Here is an 18,701-nt window from a genome sequence, read left to right on the forward strand (position 1 = left end):
TGTTTAATACTTTAAGAAAACACCAACAATCACAGGATGATGTCATCAGTGATGTCATTTGGAATGTCATGTGTGATGTCATTGACCATATCATGAGTGATCTCACATTTTGTATGAGTGAAATCTGAGCCTAACTATAACGTCCCTGGAACCTTTGCTTTTCTTAGTGAATATGTATATATGTAGAAACACGACGTATAGAAATCGCTAGTTTATTAAATAGAAAGAGGCATATATTATTGACTGTCTCTTTATTATACATACTCCACATTAGGGTACCAGGTAACATCATAATGAAGCAGTATACAGTAATAGTGCAACCACTGGTAAATCCTCTGTTGTCACGAAGACGTCGTCCTAGAGATCAGCCACTGAGGGATGAACCAGTGACTGGTAGAAGGTGGAGTCCTTGGAGGGAAAGAGACATGCCAGGTGGCCCCATCAGCCTGAAAGGGAAGGACAGAATTAACAAAAGACCATGAGTGGCAGCATGAGATTCAATAAGCAAACATTCAGTCATTCACTTGAATCCCACAGCATCTCATACAGGTGAATTCCAAGGTGTATCCCAAGCCAGCAGATCCACATAGGTTTCATTGTCATTAGGAAAAGTGGTGTACCTCTGTGTGTCAGATACGGAAATCCCCATTTCATGGCAAAACAGGAGGTGCTCATTACAGGCATGTTTCTACCCTTTCATGACTTGCCTGCCACAGTTTTTACTGGGCTGAAATATTTGTCCTGTGGACTTGAGTGTGTGTCTGAGACACTCTTGTACCCTCATTGAAAGTCATGACTGAATGAAGGTTGGTTTTACTCCAGTGTGGTTTGGGGACATCCCTGGTGATCTACAATACTTTCTCTAGCAAGTGGATCTCCATCTGAAATGGACTGAGGTCTTGAGTGTCCCCTTGTCTGATCTCATCTGACAGAGACGTTGAGGATGCTGCTGATGGCCTGTTGGAATCAGTAGGTTTCTTGTGCTCACCTGCCTGTTTCTTGGTGAGCTCTGCTGTCTGTGTGTAGCTCCTGTCCTGTGTTACTCTGCACTTGTGACGTGTGGGGCACCGGTTCTCAGTGTCCAACAAATTCACACCCAAGGAACAGATAGTCACTGTCTGGACCCAGTTTGAAGGCAAGTCTTTCACACTGGATCTGTCCATGCCGGTCGCCTTCGGCTCAAAGACCAATGCAGAGACATGGCTAGGCCTGGGAAGAGGTCAGCATTATAAAGTTTTGATTGAACCCCTATGAGTTTTTTGGGCTCCTGGTTATTTACATATGTAACATTGTTATTCAGCATGTTTTTTTCTTTTCTTCCTTTTTTTGGGTAGATAAATATTTTATACATTTTATAAATCTTTAATAAATTTGAATTTTTGTTGGGATTGTATCTGTGAAATATTTTAAAGGTCAGAATAATTGTACTTCTTACATTCATCACAATCTCCATCTGCTCTGTGTAAGAAGGGTCTTTGTGTGGTAAAGACCTCATAAGGACTTGGGGACATATTACCGAGCCCCTTTGCGCCGCTATTGCCCCAAACAACATGGTGCATTAGCGATGCGAATTAAAAGAGAGATTTCTGAAGCCACGCAACGCCACTTTGTGTGGCCCTGAGTAGCTTCTTAATTCTCGCGTAATGCAATGCTGTGTGAATCGCTGTGTTGCATTACTCTGTGTTGGGGAGGCGCTTCCATGGGCGTTGCGTTCGCCTCTTCAGGTGAGGCGAGAAGGTAAAATCACCGGGCACACTTCGGATTGTTGCCGAGGCGTAGACACACGAGATTTGGATCAGAGGAGCACTGGCACCTGCAAATTGTCTTTCGTTCATGATACGGGTGGGACATACTCATAAGTTTGATGATCAATAAGAATATTGTTGTGTTAACTTAGAGAAGATAGGATTTCTAACACGGGGATATAATTTATAGACAGAACAACAGACACTGTGGGCCTCATTTATGAGACGTGATGCATCGTGGCATGAAAGCAGTGATGCGTCACTTCTCAATGCGCCCTTCTTGCGACACTAATGATGCGTCATATGTACTGTATGACGCATTATGTCACAAGGAGTTACAGATACGTCAGTATTTCTGATGTATCTGTAGACGCGAAAGTGACGCTTTGCTGGAGTGTGTCACAAAAGTGACGCAATTCCAGCAATGTGTCCTTTCACATGGGGCAAGCCCCATGTGAAAGGGCCCGCGTCAGTCTTACGCCTGCTGTGAGGCAGGCGTCAGAAATTGATGCATTTGTGTCCTAGAAGTGGTGCAGTGAAATCTGCGTCACTTCTATAAGGCTTACTTACGTGGGCACGCCCACCCTGCATACATTATACCTGACACAGGTATAATGTAGCGCAGGGGTTTTCAAAGTGACGCATCTACTTAGATGTGCCACTTTGTAAATAGGCCGCAACAGGAGGCATGTTTTACGTCGCCGATGCGTCACAAAAAGTGACGCATCAGAAGCGCAAAACTGTCGCAAGGCCTCATAAATAAGGCCCTTTGTTTTGTAGGTTTATGCCACATCTCGTTTGATTCACTATGTCGCATTGATAGTTTAAAATGGCTGGTAGGGTCCAAATGGGGTGATCTTTTTAACAACGGCAATATGAAATGTACAAACATGATAGCATGAGTTTCAGCGTATGTTTTGCACTAGGAGCTGTAAATCAATATAGCACAATGTCACAGATGCAGTGGGGCTGTTATATGTAAGCACACTGCAACCGGATCTCTGCTGTTCTTTATATCTTTTTGCCCTGAAAAAGTCGTGGGTTAATCCCACATGACGAAACACGTGCTGGCTGGCTAAAGAGGACAGAAAATAAAAGACAACACAAATACTGATTGTGGTTTGTATTACCTACAAATGATGGTGTTGTTACTGAGCTGTGAGCTCAGCGACATGATCTATGTGCTGAAGTAAGCTGTCCATCAATGGAGCCTATGGGGCTGGACGTCAGAAACTTTAGGGTCCGCTGTCTCTAAATGAGGTGTGCAAGCGAGGGCTGTGCGGACGGGGCTCTGTGTCATACTTGCACAGGAGTATCCTGCCCGCCAAACTCTAAATCAGGCTCCACGCGTCTTAGCTGATTTTCCTTTTGAAGCAAGCAGATATCATGTGACAAAGGGCCAGATGTAGGTAAAATCAAATTTGCGAGTCCTTAATAGCGAATTTTACCGATTCGCTATTAAGGATTCGCAAAATTGAATGCAGGTAGGAACCGCTAAAATATTAGCGATTCCATAATAATCCCTCCTTAATAATGAATTGCAAATTGAGATTCGTTAATAAGGAATACCTACCCATTCATTCCAATGGGCTAGGAGGCCCATAGGAATGAATGGGAAGATATTCACTATTTGCGACTCGGTATTGAAGAATCGCAAATAGCGGGAGCTATTTCAAGGGTGCCAGGGTGTCAAAAGGACACCCCGTTGCACCCCTGAAATGTGCATGTGTGCACATGTGGCGCAAATATATGCGCTAAGGGCATGAATGTGTGCCACATGGCACTTTTAAAAAAGCAAAAAAGTGCTTTTTTAAAGGAAATCGCTAATTACCACCAACTTGAAGTTGGTGGTAATTGGCAATTCCTTAAGGCTGAAGTGTACTTTGTTTAGCGCTACTTACATTGCATTTAAGGAATCGCAATTTCCGATTCCTTATTTTGCTCACCTACATTGCTCTCAGCCAAATACCGATCACAAACGCAGAAATTCTGCAAATCTTAGCATTAACGATCGGTATTTGGCCACCTACATCTGGCTCAAAGTGAGGTAGATGGTCTGAGACTAGGGGCCCCAGAGGGCCATATATTTTATTTCTTCAAGCTAAAAAGGACTTTTGGAAATAGAGGACAGCAAACATTACATTTGACCACTAAAGATCGAGATTTTTCCTACACTTTCACTGAAGAGTTTTATGGTATTTCAGTGGGTCACATTCTTCCATTGTATTGTGAACAAGGCGGAGTTGCTAAATTAACATTCTCAAGCAGCAGTGTTCACAGTGGGACCCTCACCACTAACACAAACACATGAGGGGAGGGCCCCATCCTGGGCCAGCCACCACCCTTCTTCTGTTGTGCTTTTGTCAAGGTTGGACCGTCCATCCACACTCACCTCCAGATCATGCGCATGCTGTCCCGCCACAAGGTGTTTTCTTGCATTTTTTGCCACCGGCACATGGTTGGTCGAGCACACACAAAATTGCACATATTCCTGGAAAAAAAAGTAAAGAAGAGAACATTAAAAACTGGGTGTGAGAATATTAGAACAGTTGTGACAAGTGGAGCGTATCCCACCTTGCAACCAGCTCCGATGTGCCCTGGTACTTATAAGAACTAATGCATCATATCCCAAACTATCGCGACAAACAAGATGGCGGAAGGAAGCAATTGAGATGGTGCCGCCAATGCACAGGGGTTTACTCGGCATGCATTCAGTGTCATCTTTTTTAGCTTGTGTCTGTCCTTACAGAAGGGGCCAGTGAGTCTGTCCAGATAGCTAGGGCCGATTCTCTCTTGGCAATGGAGACCGTGAGTCTGTCCAGACAGCAGGGCGCGGTTACCACAATATAGTGCCACAAAGTGTCTCACAGCTCCTCATCGGGAGATGGCGGTTGTCCCCTAACGGAGAAGGATGCGCCCTGACACAGGGCCGGTGAGCACCTGGCATTGGTACTCCAGACTTCCCTCACCCAGGAGCCCCAGTAGGGCTGGAATAAGCCCAAGGTTGCTTGCATTACCATAGACCCCCTGGCAACTCAGGATGGGTTCGTTGTCCATTGCAGTGCGTCTGCAGCCCACCAGCACATGGAAAGAGTGTGATGAGGGAATACACAATCAAATCGAATGACACCCAAAGAAATGTAAATATGTCTGGGTCCTTTCATAGAGCAAACCTTGCTATCGAGGCACATGGGGCCAAATGTACATAGACTTACGTTTGAGATTTCCTAATAGCGATGAGGCTATCGCAAACAGCTACGTACAACAGTGCGATTCCCACTGGGTCGCAAGGGACCTGCCTCATTAATACTCATGAGGCAGGTTGCAATTTGCGCCCCATTGGGAATGGCCAACACTGACAGGGGTGGCTGCCTGCTGGGCACACCGGACCAGCATGTCTGTGACTGCCTTTTTCAAAAAGCAGCTTTTTATTATGAAACATACCCCATTAAAGGAAAACAGGATGCATTTTTTTTTTTTATAAACAGAAAAGTTACCATTTTCATTTTTTAAGAGTAGGCGGTGGTCCGTGGCTGCGCAGAGCCTGCTCTTAGAAAATGTTTGCCGCCAAATTCACATAGGGGAAGGCACCCTTAGGGACCCCTTCACCTTTGCATTTGGGTTACCCCTGCTTCACAGTGTCTGTAAAGTATGAATGTTTTGCGACCGGGCTCATTATTAGGACTGGACGCCCTTAGAATGCCGCTTCCTGATAGTGACTTGCAAACCCAAGTTGCAATTCAGTAATAGCTTACCGAATCGGAAATAGGGCCTTATTGATTTTAAAAGTGCTTTTTTTCATGTCCCAAACGGACTGATTCTGCGAATCAGGCCATTTGTGAGCTGAAAAGAGCTTCGTACAGCTGGCCCGTTGCGCTGTTCAATGGAAAACGTAAGAGTGACGGCAAGAAAGACTCAGGAAAGAGGGGTCGCTTCCTTTGCTTCTGCAGGGGGTACCCCATGAACTCATGTTTCTACAGGTTGAGGGGTTCCTTAAAGATGGGCCTCAGGTTCTTCTGAAGTGGGGTGCGTAGCATGAGCTGGATATATTTATTTATTCGGTTTAATGACATTGGGTGGAGTGCACCACAGAGTCAATTCACGCCAGGCACCCAAGGGCCACAGGAAAAACCATGGACCAAGGAGATACTTGGACAGAGGGCGGAACCCATCCACCCAATAGAGGGGTTCAGCCCCACCCCATTGCAGCTCATGAAGGTCGGTCTTTTTTAAAGGTCTGGATGCAGGATGACCGCTCTTTAGGGCCTTTGACACCAAAACAGTGACATCCCTTCCAGCACCTCAAAGAACATTGAAACCGGGGATCTAAGCGCTCAGACTGGGCCGCGGGTCCTGGTTTGAACACTGGAGCTAGAAGAGGCCTTGTTCTTTGTGCATTTGTAGATTACAATGATGATTTTGAACGTGCTCTGTCCATACAATGGCAGCCTGGGATAAGATCTAGGGCCCGATGTATGAACTTTTCATTTCATGAGTCCCAATTCGAGACTCGCAAAATGAAATGTACTAATGCGTCTCAGACACATTAGCGATTCCCAAATGGAGTCGCAATGGACCTGCCTCATCAATATTCATGAGCCCGTTTGCAATTTGCGACTCATTGGGAATGGGAAATAACACAGGGATAGTGGCCTACTGGGGACAGCAGATCACCATGTCCGTGTTTGCTTTTTAATAAAGCTATTTTTTTTTATTGAAGTGCGTGAAGATAAAAGTTTAAGGCATATTGGAGGCTCCGTACGACCACATGGAGAGGAGCATGGGCCGAGTTGACAAGCGGCACATCTGGAGATGCTGTGTTCAGTGAGCCTCTGGGCACCTGTATGTGAAGACCATTGCCTTTACGTTTGTGTCTCATGAAAGTGCCTAGATTCTGAGCACCTATTTGAATTTCAAATGGCTCTTCAGCCTCCAATAGCGTGTGTTTCCTTTCAGTATAAGCCAGTCTCATGACCGAATGTTCTCTTTCAAGTATCAAATCATTTTGTTCAGGTTCAGACCAACATGGGAGGAATGAAAGAAATCAAATATTCCAGGCGCCCATCATTCTGACTCTCCTTTTCAGAGACCTTTGATTCTACAATTAACATTCACAAATCACTGTCTCGACGAATCAAGATGATACCAGATAGGTACTTGTGTAAAAATACTTATGAGCATATTAAAGGCTTTTTCAATGGGATTGTCCTAACAAAATTCTTTCTTTACATTTCCCTTTTTCAGGACTCAAGTAATATTGTGTATATCTGCAAAGTTCTGACTGACAGGCTGAATACGGTGACGCAAGACGGGCGGGTTGTAAGCCCCGTCGATGCCGTTCCCTTTTTGGCTTCTCCAGAGCCTCTGTTAAGCCTCTTAGCACAGATGTATCAGCATTGTGGGTGAGTGGAAGCTGGTGCCAGGCTGCCCTTCTCTTCTTAGGGCCAGATGTAGGAAGGCCATTACCAGTTGGTAACAGATGAAATTAACGAATTTCGGCCATTACCCACCGGTAATAGGCTTTTCTGATGTAGGGGTCGAAATTAAGGATTCAGTAATTTACCGAATCGGCTATTTAAGGAATCGGTAAATTACCGAATTCCTAATGTAGGGAGCACTTAAATGAGTGCTTATCCCATGTTAGGATTCGTTATTTACCACCAACTACAAGTTGGTGGTAAATAATGGAAAAAAAACAAAAAGCAATTCACTTCAGTGCCATGTTGCAGACATACAACATGTGCACAATTACCGAATTGGTAAATACGGAATCTTAACGATTCGGTAATTTTTACCGAATACTTTGCTACATAGCATTTGCTGATTCGAAAATACTGAATCGGAAAAATTCTGTATTTTCGAATCGGTAAATGCTATTTACCTACATCTGCCCCTTAGTGTTAAGAGTCTTGGAGCAGAGGACCCAGTTGATGTGCCTGGTGTGGAAGTACGGAAAGATGCATTTCTGTGAAACATTATTTTCCTTAAGCGTCTTTTTGTAGGTGCTCCGCCTGAAGCTTGTCTTCGGCAAGTTCAGCTTCAAGAAGGCTCTCCACATCCAGGATGGAAGGTGGACAGTAGTTCTACAGATGTGCAATGCCTCTTCCAGATGTTCGCTACAAACACACCTTGCACAGTTAAGAAGTTTGGGCTTAAACATGTCAATGTGTCTGGTGTTTGTCCATATGTCCAAGAGGGAGTGGTGCACCTGCTTGTGTTTTAGAGTCTCACTGTGTTTCAGGGATCAGGTTGTACCATGTTGGCGATCCTTAGAAAGGTCAAAACACAGATGTGTCCCTTCTGAGACCCAGTAATTTGCATCGGTGGCAACACATCTCTGCAGTGTGATCACATACATGTGCTACAAATCATGAAACAGAATGCTAATGATCTGTGTTTGATGTCAGAGACTAGCTAAAAATTCAGACCAAAATGTTGTTTATAGTTAATTTTACTGTTTAAGAAGCTCAAACACTCTGCTTCCTTATTTTTTTTGCTTTGGCTTTTCCAGATTTGACTGATGCCCCATATCCATGTTAGAGCTGTGAAGGTACCTGTGTACATTCTTAATCCCTCTCTCCTCAAATGTCTTAAAACCAATTAATAAGAAATAAGTAATCAGTCAATCTCTCATCAGCCCTCAGTCTCCTTCCACCTAATTCCATGAACACTCACCGACATCACGACTGACTCGACGTACGCAGCTCCAGCCACCACAAGCGTTTCTTTTGCACGTTTGGTCCTTCTGAGGACATGGTTTCGTGGGCTCACATAGCTGTGCACATATTCCAATATCTGACAAAAAAACAGGAAACATTTTTAAACAATGCATATTTTAAACATGTTTGTGATATCTGTGTTATGTAACTCCTAGCAACACCTCTGTCTTCAACATGCACCGCCCAGCAGGACTTCAGTCTTTAACACCCTCAGTCTACCAGGACCTCAGTCCTCGACAACTGCAGTTCAGCAGGACATCTGCTTTCAATGCCCTCTGTCCAGCAGGACCTCTGCTTTCAATGCACTCACTCCAGCAGGATCTCAGCTTTCAATGCCCTCAGTACAGCAGGACCTCAGCTTTCAATGCCCTCAGCCCAGCAGGACCTCTGCATTCAATGCCCTGAGTCCAGCAGGAGCTCTGCTTTCAATGCCCTCAGTCCAGCAGGACCTCTGCATTCAATGCCCTGAGTCCAGCAGGAGCTCTGCTTTCAATGCCCTCAGTCCAGCAGGACCTCTGCTTTCAATGCCCTCAGTCCAGCAGGACCTCAGCTTTCAATGCACTCAGTCCAGCAGGACCTCTGCATTCAATGCCCTCAGTCCAGCAGGAGCTCTGCTTTCAATGCCCTCAGTCCAGCAGGACCTCTGCTTTCAATGCCCTCAGTCCAGCAGGACCTCTGCATTCAATGCCCTCAGTCCAGCAGGAGCTCTGCTTTCAATGCCCTCAGTCCAGCAGGACCTCAGCTTTCAAAGCCCTCAGCCCAGCAGGACCTCTGTTTTCAATGCCCTCAGTCCAGCAGGACCTCTGCTTTCAATGCCCTCAGTCCAGCAGGACCTCAGCTTTCAATGCCCTCAGTCCAGCAGGACCTCAGCTTTCAAAGCCCTCAGCCCAGCAGGACCTCTGCTTTCAATGCCCTCAGCCCAGCAGGACCTCTGCTTTCAATGCCCTCAGCCCAGCAGGACCTCAGCTTTCAAAGCCCTCAGTCCAGCAGGACCTCTGCTTTCAATGCACTCACTCCAGCAGGATCTCAGCTTTCAATGCCCTCAGTCCAGCAGGACCTCTGCATTCAATGCCCTCAGTCCAGCAGGAGCTCTGCTTTCAATGCCCTCAGTCCAGCAGGACCTCAGCTTTCAATGCCCTCAGTCCAGCAGGACCTCTGCTTTCAAAGCCCTCAGTCCAGCAGGACCACTGCTTTCAATGCCCTCAGTCCAGCAGGACCTCAGCTTTCAATGCCCTCAGTCCAGCAGGACCTCAGCTTTCAATGCCCTCAGTCCAGCGGAACCTCTGCTTTCAATGCAAGGGACTGAGGGCATTGAAAGCTGAGGTCCTGCTGGACTGAGGGAATTGAGACTCATTCTCTTGTCAAAGGAAAGAAATATAGGGCCTCATTTATGAGAAATGACGCATCGATGCGTGAAAGCAACGATGCGTCCCTTCTCAGTGCGCAATCCTTGCGACATTCCTGATGCGTCATATTTACAATATGACGCATCATGTCGCAAGGAGTTACAGATAGGCCAGTATTTCTGACGTATCTATAAGAGCAAAAGTGACGCATTGCTGGAGTGTGCCACAAAAGTGACGCAACTCCAGCAATGCATCACTTCAAATGGGGCAAGCCCCATGTGAAAGGGTCTGCGTCAGTCTTACCCCTGCTATGAGGCAGGCGCAAGATTTCGACGCAACGGCGTCCTAAAAGTGACGCCGTGAAATCTCATACATTTCACTGCGTCACTTCTACGACCCTTCCTTGCGCCAATACGCCCCCCCTTGCATACAATATACCTGGTGCAGGTATAATGTGGCGCAGGGGTTTACAAAGGGAAGCATCTACCTAGATGCGTCACTTTGTAAATATGGCGCACCAAGGCGCATTTTTTACGCCACTGATGCATCACAAAAAGTGACGCACCGGCGGCGTAAAAGTGATGCTCAGCCTCATAAATGAAGCCCATTGAGCGACATGCTGTGTTTTCCATGCACCCTACTGCAGGTTGCATTTGAATGACGTGGCCGGGTTAGGTGAGGGAAAACCTCCCAGGAACCAATAGGATTGCAGCAAGCACTCTTTTCTAAAAGAACACAACTTCTGTCCAATCAAATAGTTTGGGAAGGAAGATCAACACGTGGGCGGAGCCAATGCCCCTCTCTCAGTCCCACTTCTATAGGATCTTAAAGCTGGTGTTTTGGTGTTTCTGAAGACATAACGCAGGATCCTTCAGGGCAAGAGATCAGACAGCCTCATCTGATGCCATGACGTAGTGTGGTGTGGGAGGCTGTCTCGTCATTAATAAATATGGAAGCTAGCTTTATAATCCATACATTAATTTTGCAACAGGAGGGAAACTCTGGAGGTCCTGAACAGAAAAAAAAGGGCGGCACAACGCTGATGGAAAAACCACCAGGGAGTCAGGGTTTTTAGTTTTTCATCTTTGGAAACTAAACTCCAACTTTGCGAGTTTGTTTTTCTGAAAACAAAAGCGTTTGCTGAGCGGCCAAACAGCTGTGAAACATGGCTGCCCCTCACCAACCTTTCACTGTCTTCAGGGGTGCAGACATGACTCGAAATCCCCTGGAGGCACAGACAGGCCGGACACACTTTAAATGAGGCTCAAGGAGAGTGGAGCTGATCCCCAATCCCACAGCGCCACCCAGAGGGCAGTGGGGGGACAGTCAGCCGCTGACTGCCTGGTTAGCATGGACTTATTCTTGTCCTTGTCAGACTGTAAATTGACTTCTGAATCCCGGTTTGTGAAATCACCTGAAATAGAGTTATTGATGTGCTTGAAATCTCCGCGCGCTGCAGCTGCCACACAGGGAACTATTCTTGCAAAACTCGAATGCAATGCTATAAAAAACACACCCTGCGAAAAACACAAGATCACAGCAACCAGATGAAGCAGAATATCTTTGAGGAAGGAGGGAATGACTAAATCCACTTAAATTGAAAGCACCTCACTATTTAGTTCTGGCCTAGAAACAGCTTGAGTGCAACAATCTGCAGTAATAAAAATAAATCATATTATGAATCCATGCATGTATAAATGCAGAGAGGGGCTTTACCCATCACTTTGAGTAAATCAGACAGTCTTGGCTAACACCAGACTCTTAAAAAGGCTGACAATGATGTGTTTTATCAAAACTTAATAACTATGCCAGCATTGGGTGTATGTGAGGTATAGTTAGAAGTGTGAGCCGCACAGAGGCTGATTCAGGAGCCGCTGAGCCATTGTATTTGGCAGTTTCATATACCTCAGGCTGGAGCCGAAGGGATTGAGGCAGTTCACGTGAGCACCAGGCACATCACTCAAAGACACATTCATTTTGGTTATTTTTTAGGTGCGGGGCGATCGAGGCCCAGATTCAGGGAGGACTTACGTTCTGCAAGTCGTTGCAAGTCCTTAACTGGTATATACTAAGCCACACATAGCAACTCTATGTGGCTTTGTGCGCTTTAGTGAAATGTTAACACACTGCAGCACATACAGAAGCCGCCCTTTGCTTTGCCTCAGTGACGCGTTCCACGGGTGGCCTGGCTGTTTCCACGCATCCACCAATGGATTTTGACGCAATTTCCGGTTTACTAAGGGAAAATAAACTTGCACCAAAATGTTGTGCCTCCGAGACCCTGGCATTACAAGAAGAAATATATATTTCTCTCCTCGTTACTTCCCTTTTCTTTGTGTGATGCATTTTGCATCACACTTAGAACAAGCATTGGCATAGCCAGTAGGTCTCGCTTTTGACACATGGAAAAAGGAAAATGCCTTTAAGTTTTGTTTTTGTGCAAGAAGGGATCCCTTCAGGGTTCCAGGGGGTCTCTGTTGACGCTAGGCAGCACACAGCGCTCCAGGCGAGGAGGCAGCAGACATGTGCCATATCTCTGAACACATGGTGCATGTCTGATGTTTCTCTTTCATGCAACGCAGTGCAAAGAGCTGTCTTGCAGGAAAGGTTGTGAGCGGATGCCGAGACTCACACCTGTCTCACCAGTTCCAACGTCCCCAGCTCTTGGAGTAATGTCACATCCTCTCACCGTCTGCCAAAAAAAGGCAAAGGCATTTTGTTTACAGCTGAAACGATGAATTATACATGCATCTGAAGTTATGCAACCTGACAAGTAAGAGTGTCGAAGGCCTTACAAGGCCCTCGGTAAAATAAAATGGAACATTTCAGAGTTATTTTGAAAAAAAGCTCACATTGGACTCTTGGTGCATCGCATGAAAGGGAACTCGTTTCCTGCAGAAGAGCACACTGTGCAAGAGCGGAATGCTGTCACTCACAGCCAAGGAAGCCAATAGCTGGAGCGGGCTGACTCTGTACCCCTGGCTGAGTGGGCAGAACAAAAATGTGAGTGACAGAAAAACAGAACAATGTCTAGAGTATGAGGGCTGAAAACCCCTCTGAATAACTAAATTGTGGGCATAATTTTACTAAAAAAAATCTGCCTTGACTATCTTTAGACCTAAACAAAAACATAGGTCTGGCATTGACCTTTGGCCTTTCGGCTTTGCTAAGGTTGATGCTGTTTGTGACAGGTGCTTGTATGAAGGCAGCCATTGTTTATATGTTTGATGTGAAAGCACACATTGCACCTGATCTCCCTGTGATTGTGAAGGCACACGGGTGAATGTGGAAAAATATGTGTGAATGTGAAAGGGGGTGTGTGGGTGTGTGTCGATATGAAAGGATGTGAGTGAGTGTGAAGGCATAAATGAGAATTTGATGGCCTTACATGAATGTTAAGGGTTATGTAGAGAACTGTGTAAATGAGAGGACGTGATTGTGTGTGTGAAATGGCGTATGAGATTGTGGAGAGAGGTGTGTGTATGATGTGAGAATATGGACTAATATGTGTGTGAGTGTGAATAGGAATAGGTGTGGTTGAATTTCAATGGATATATGTGAATGTGAATAATTGTGTGTGAATACGAAGGTTTGTATATTTTTATGAGCCTGTAGTGCTTAACATCAATTCATTTTCCCTGATGTGTTTCACAGTTAAGCCCCGATTTACAAAGGTGTCATGCAACGCATCACGACACTCAAAGATACTGCGCTTCCCTGTGTGACATGGATAGAGAAGGAGAGCAGCATACCCAGAGAGATATATTTTATAGATATAAGGGGTAAAAAGGTCCCAATCCCATACTGGCCGGGAAATGAGCATAGAGTCTTCTGTTTCTGGTTCTTGCCCTTGACAGCGGGAAAACCGCTAACCCTCTAATGTGAGCAAGGTTCAACAGGTTTGTCTGGGCAAGATTCGTTCCATCTGTGTTTTCTGGAAAAAAAATCCAGTCACGCACTGGGTTGTTATGAAGTGTTTATAGTATTATCGGCACTCTGTCCTAAGAGTGAGTGAAAGAAAAACAGCCAACACGCGTTTCGCCCCCTTACATGGCCATCCGGCCTGGGCCTTCCTCAGGGCAGGTAATATTTTTAGAAGTCAATCAACGTCGTAGGGAATTAAAGGTCCTAGGGATTCTTAAGTCACGGGCATAATGCCGGGTCGGGATATGGCAGTCAGCTTACGTCGGTCAGAGAGATATGGCACTCTCCTCCTCGCTCTCTAGTGCCAGTGCAAAATGTTGCTGCCAAGCACAACGCACACACCTTTGCACCTAGTGTACCCCTTCAGGGTTCAAGGGTGTCTCTGTTGACGCTAGGCAGCACACAGCGCTCCAGGCTAGGAGGCAGCAGAAATGTGCCATATATTTGAACACATGGCGCATGTCTGATGTTTCTCTTTCATGCAACGCAGCGCAAAGAGTTGTCTTGCAGTGCTGCAGGAAAGGTTAGAATCCCAGGATGCGAGCTGATGCCGAGACTCAAACCTGTCTCACCAGTTCCAAAGTCACCAGCTCTTGGAGTAATGCCACATCCTCTCACCATCTGCCAAAAAAGGCAAAGGCATTTTGTTTACAGCTAAAACGATGAATTGTGCATGCATCTGTAAGAGTGTTGAAGGCCTTACAAGGCCCTCGTTAAAATAAAATGGAAAAAGGTACATTTCAGAGTTATTTTTTTAAAAGCTCACATTGGACTATCGGTGCATTGCATGAAAGGGAACTCGTTTCCTGCAGAAGAGCACACTGCGCAAGGGCTGAAGGCTGTCACTCACAGCCAAGGAAGCCAATAGCTGGAGCGGGCTGACTCTGTTGCCCTGGCTGAGGTGGGCAGAACAAAAATGTGAGTGACAGAAAAACAGAACAATGTCTAGAGTATGAGGGCTAAAAACCCCTCTGAATAACTACATTGTTAGCATAATTTTACTAAAATAAATCTGCCTTGACTATCTTTAGACCTAAGCAAAGACATAGGTCTGGCATTGACCTTTGGCCTTTCGGCTTTGCTAAGGTTTATGCTGTTTGTGACAGGTGTTTGTATGAAGGCAGCCATTGTTTATATGTTTGATGTGAAAGCACACATTGCACCTGATCTCCCTGACCCGGAAGGTGTCTCCTTGTGCACTTAGTGGAACAGCAGGAAGCTGTCACTCACAGCCAGGTGCACCAATGGCTGTCGTGGGCTGACCCTGTGCCCCATGCTGGATGCTGTGCTGGGCAGAACCAACATGTGCATGACACTACAGTCTACCAATCTTGAAAAGGGCTGACTGAAAGACCCCATAAGTGTGCACACTATATAGAGTTTTATTAAAAGTGATGGGTTTTGGCTACTGGCAGACCTGAAGAGGGAGCCAGGTGAGATTCATCCGCATGACGCGGGCAGCCTGGAGTATCCGCATCTGCATAGTGCCAGCGAGGCGTGAGGGCGTTGGTATCACTGGTCAGCGGGCGCACTGGCTCCATCGCCCAGGGATAGGAGGCGCCTGCGGTCGCCCAATCAGGGCTGCCTTTTTCTGGGCAACAGGGACTTATGTCGCTTGCATAGGGTCCACGGCATTCTTGCTACGCTAAAGCGTGAAGGGGGTATGTAAAATGGTGTGTGCTGTGAGGGCAAAGAGGTGTGTGAGAATGTGACAATATATATGTGAATGTCAAGGGCTTGTAGGAAAGGTTATGCATGAATAATAAGCAGTAGGTGTGTATGTGGAAAGGTATATGTGAATGTGAAAGCACATGGGTGAATGTGGAAAAATATGTGTGAATGTGAAGGGGTACGTGTGAATGCGAATGGGTGGGCGTGAATGTGGATAGGTGTGTGCGAAGGGGTAAGTGTGAATGAGAATGGGTGGGCATGAATGTGGATAGGTGTGTGCGAAGGGGTAAGTGTGAATGAGAATGGGTGGGCGTGAATGTGGATAGGTGTGTGCGAAGGGGTAAGTGTGAATGAGAGTGCGAAAATCCAAAGGAGTAGGTGTGTATGTGAAAAGGTATATGGGCCCGATTCACAGAACTAACTTAAGACAAAATCCTAAACGTACTACTTTTGGTATTCACAGAAGTTAGGATTTTGTCTTAAGTTTGTCTTAAGTCTGTCTTAAGTCTGTCTTAAGACAACCTTAAGACAAAATCCTAACTTCCGTGAATACCAAAAGTAGTAAGTTAGGATTTTGTCTTAAGTTAATTCTGTGAATCGGCCCCTATGTGATTGTGAAGGCACACGGGTGAATGTGGAAAAATATGTGTGAATGTGAAAGGGGGTGTGTGTCGATATGAAAGGATGTGAGTGAGTGTGAAGGCATAAATGAAAATTTGATGGCCTTACATGAATGTGAAGGGTTATGTAGAGAACTGTGTAAATGAGAGGAGGTGATTGTGTGTGTGAAATGGCGTATGTGATTGTGGAGAGAGGTGTGTGTATGATGTGAGAATATGGACTAATATGTGTGTGAGTGTTAACAGGTGTGGTTGAATTTCAATGGATATATGTGAATGTGAATAATTGTGCGTGAATACGAAGGTTTGTATATTTTTATGAGCCTGCAGTGCTTAACATCCATTCATTTTCCCTGATGTGTTTCTCAGTTAAGCCCCGATTTACAAAGGTGTCATGCAACGCATCACGACACTCAAAGGTACTGCGCTTTCCTGTGTGACATGGATAGAGAAGGACAGCAGCATACCCAGAGAGATATATTTTATAGATATAAGGGGTAAAAAGGTCCCAATCCCATACTGGCCGGGAAATGAGCATAGAGTCTTCTGTTTCTGGTTCTTGCCCTTGACAGCGGGAAAACCCCTAACCCTCTAATGTGAGCAAGGTTCAACAGGTTTGTCTGGGCAAGATTCGTTCCATCTGTGTTTTCTGGAAAAAAAATCCAGTCACGCACTGGGTTGTTATGAAGTGTTTATAGTATTATTGGCACTCTGTTCTAAGAGTGAGTGAAAGAAAAACAGCCAACACGCGTTTTGCCCCCTTACATGGCCATCCGGCCTGGGCCTTCCTCAGGGCAGGTAATATTTTTGGAAGTCAATCAACGTCGTAGGGAATTAAAGGTCCTAGGGATTCTTAAGTCACGGGCATAATGCCGGGTCGGGATATGGCAGTCAGCTTACGTCGGTCAGAGAGATATGGCACTCTCCTCCTCGCTCTCTAGTGCCAGTGCAAAATGTTGCTGCCAAACACAACGCACACACCTTTGCACCTAGTGTACCATATAACGTCAAAACCTTTCCTACTTTGTGTGTGCGCTGTACACTGCATCACACTTGCAACGCCGGGAAAAAAGGAGAAATGAAAACTGTTTTCCTTTAATGCCTGCTTCCCAGCAGCGCTACTTTTGGGTTCAAATCCCTGTCCACTAATGTTACTAGATCGTGTTTCGCATCAAAATCCATGGGTGATCGCATGGGAACGTGCATGTGTCAGCCATGCAACGCCGCCTTGACGCTAAGTAACACAAAGAAGCTCTTTGCACTGGTTTGCATTACTTTTCCCTACAAACAAACTCAAATGCAAGTTTGCGTCGGTTTGTAAATCCCCAAAAAGGTTTTGAGTAGGATCTGTGTTGAAACCCCAACGCGAAACCTTTGTAAATCTTGGCCCAAGTGTTTTATTTACGGACAGCGCAGCTCTAAAATAGTGGGCAAGGTGTGTTTCTTTTTGTTTCTGAGCTGAGCTGAATGAAAATAAAGTGTAAATAATATCTCTTATAACAAGTCTCTTTCATGAGCTTTGCTTCCTCCCTTCCACCCTCAGCACCTTCTCAAAACCCCCTCATGCTTTCTGACCTGGCCCTGACATGGTACATTCACACCATGGAACACTCTTTCACTCTACCCGCTCCAGGTGCAGAACACATGGCGGCTTTGGATCCAGGCACAGTGAAGCATAAAGGGTCCAGCATCCTATCATGAACAGCTGCGCATGCGCAGTGCAGAGCTGAGCACCTCTTATTCTGCATCTGGGGTGTCTCAAATTCATACGGACGAGATAACTCGGGATTTCTTCTTGTTAAAGCATTAAATGGAGAAAGCACAACAGCAAGCAAGGATTGCCTCCCTCTGATTCCGACTTCTTCTGTCTAAACTTCCTCTCTGACTCTCGCTCTCATGACCCTCCCCACCCAACCCCCTCCCCTTTCACAAGAAACCCATCTGTTGGCCTTCAGGAAGGCCTTGAAGACATGGTTGTTCAGTCTCTAAGGTGCTTTTGAACCATTTAGTTTTAATCTGTCTGATGAGCAAGCGCCTTGACGCCCTCGGGTTAATGCCTCGCGCTCTATGAATCTCCTTTTCATTTCATTTCTTTCAGGTAACCCAGATGATGTGCTGCTGAAGTGGACCTTTTTGATGGTTCTGGCTCTTACCTTGTGGTGCTGAGAACACTTCCCCAGCCCAGAGGGCGAGCACAGTGAGGAGGAGGAGGCAGCCTGCAGTCTTCATGGTAGTGCCGGAGACGATGGTGTATGATCTCTGGAGCTCAGCTTGCATGGGTTTTATAGACCCCTGGGTGGGTCTCTCACAGCTTGCGTTGTTGGTGACACCCTCAAGGCTGATCACAAGTGTTGCGTGAGTGACGCCACTCCAGTGCCAGGTGTTGCAACATTAATAGCTCCCAGCAGCATTACCTGTTCCCCTTGAGCAATGTTTCTTTATATTAATTCATGGTTTCTTAATTTATACAGGTGTTCCTGTTACATTAAAGGAACAGTATCCTGTTGTGTAGAGCCAAGTGTGATCCCGGCCACTGTCTCACTACACCTCCTTTGCAACCTGGAACATTCCGTCCTCTGTAGGAACAAACTAGATTCCTCCACCATTTGGAGAGAGGCCCAGCACTGACACCTCTCTTGCAACGTTTGTCCCAATTCCTTTCTTCCAAACTGGTCT

General features: G+C 45.9%; 1 long non-coding RNA gene across 2 annotated transcripts; it reads right to left on the reverse strand.

Moving 5' to 3' along the window:
- Positions 1–234: 234 nt before the first annotated feature.
- On the reverse strand, positions 235–18,332 carry LOC147693251 (uncharacterized). 2 transcript variants are annotated; one of them, XR_015299099.1, is made up of 3 exons: positions 18,179–18,332; positions 8,421–8,540; positions 235–446 (listed from the first exon to the last, which is right to left on the reverse strand). It is a non-coding gene; the product is annotated as an uncharacterized LOC147693251 (long non-coding RNA). The 2 variants fall into 2 exon arrangements; XR_015299098.1 differs by lacking the exon at positions 235–446 and adding an exon at positions 4,138–4,236.
- Between the last annotated feature and the right edge of the window lie 369 nt (positions 18,333–18,701).

The sequence above is a fragment of the Lissotriton vulgaris genome, chromosome 8, assembly GCF_964263255.1.
Source record: "Lissotriton vulgaris chromosome 8, aLisVul1.2, whole genome shotgun sequence".
NCBI classification, from domain to species: Eukaryota; Metazoa; Chordata; class Amphibia; order Caudata; family Salamandridae; genus Lissotriton; species Lissotriton vulgaris.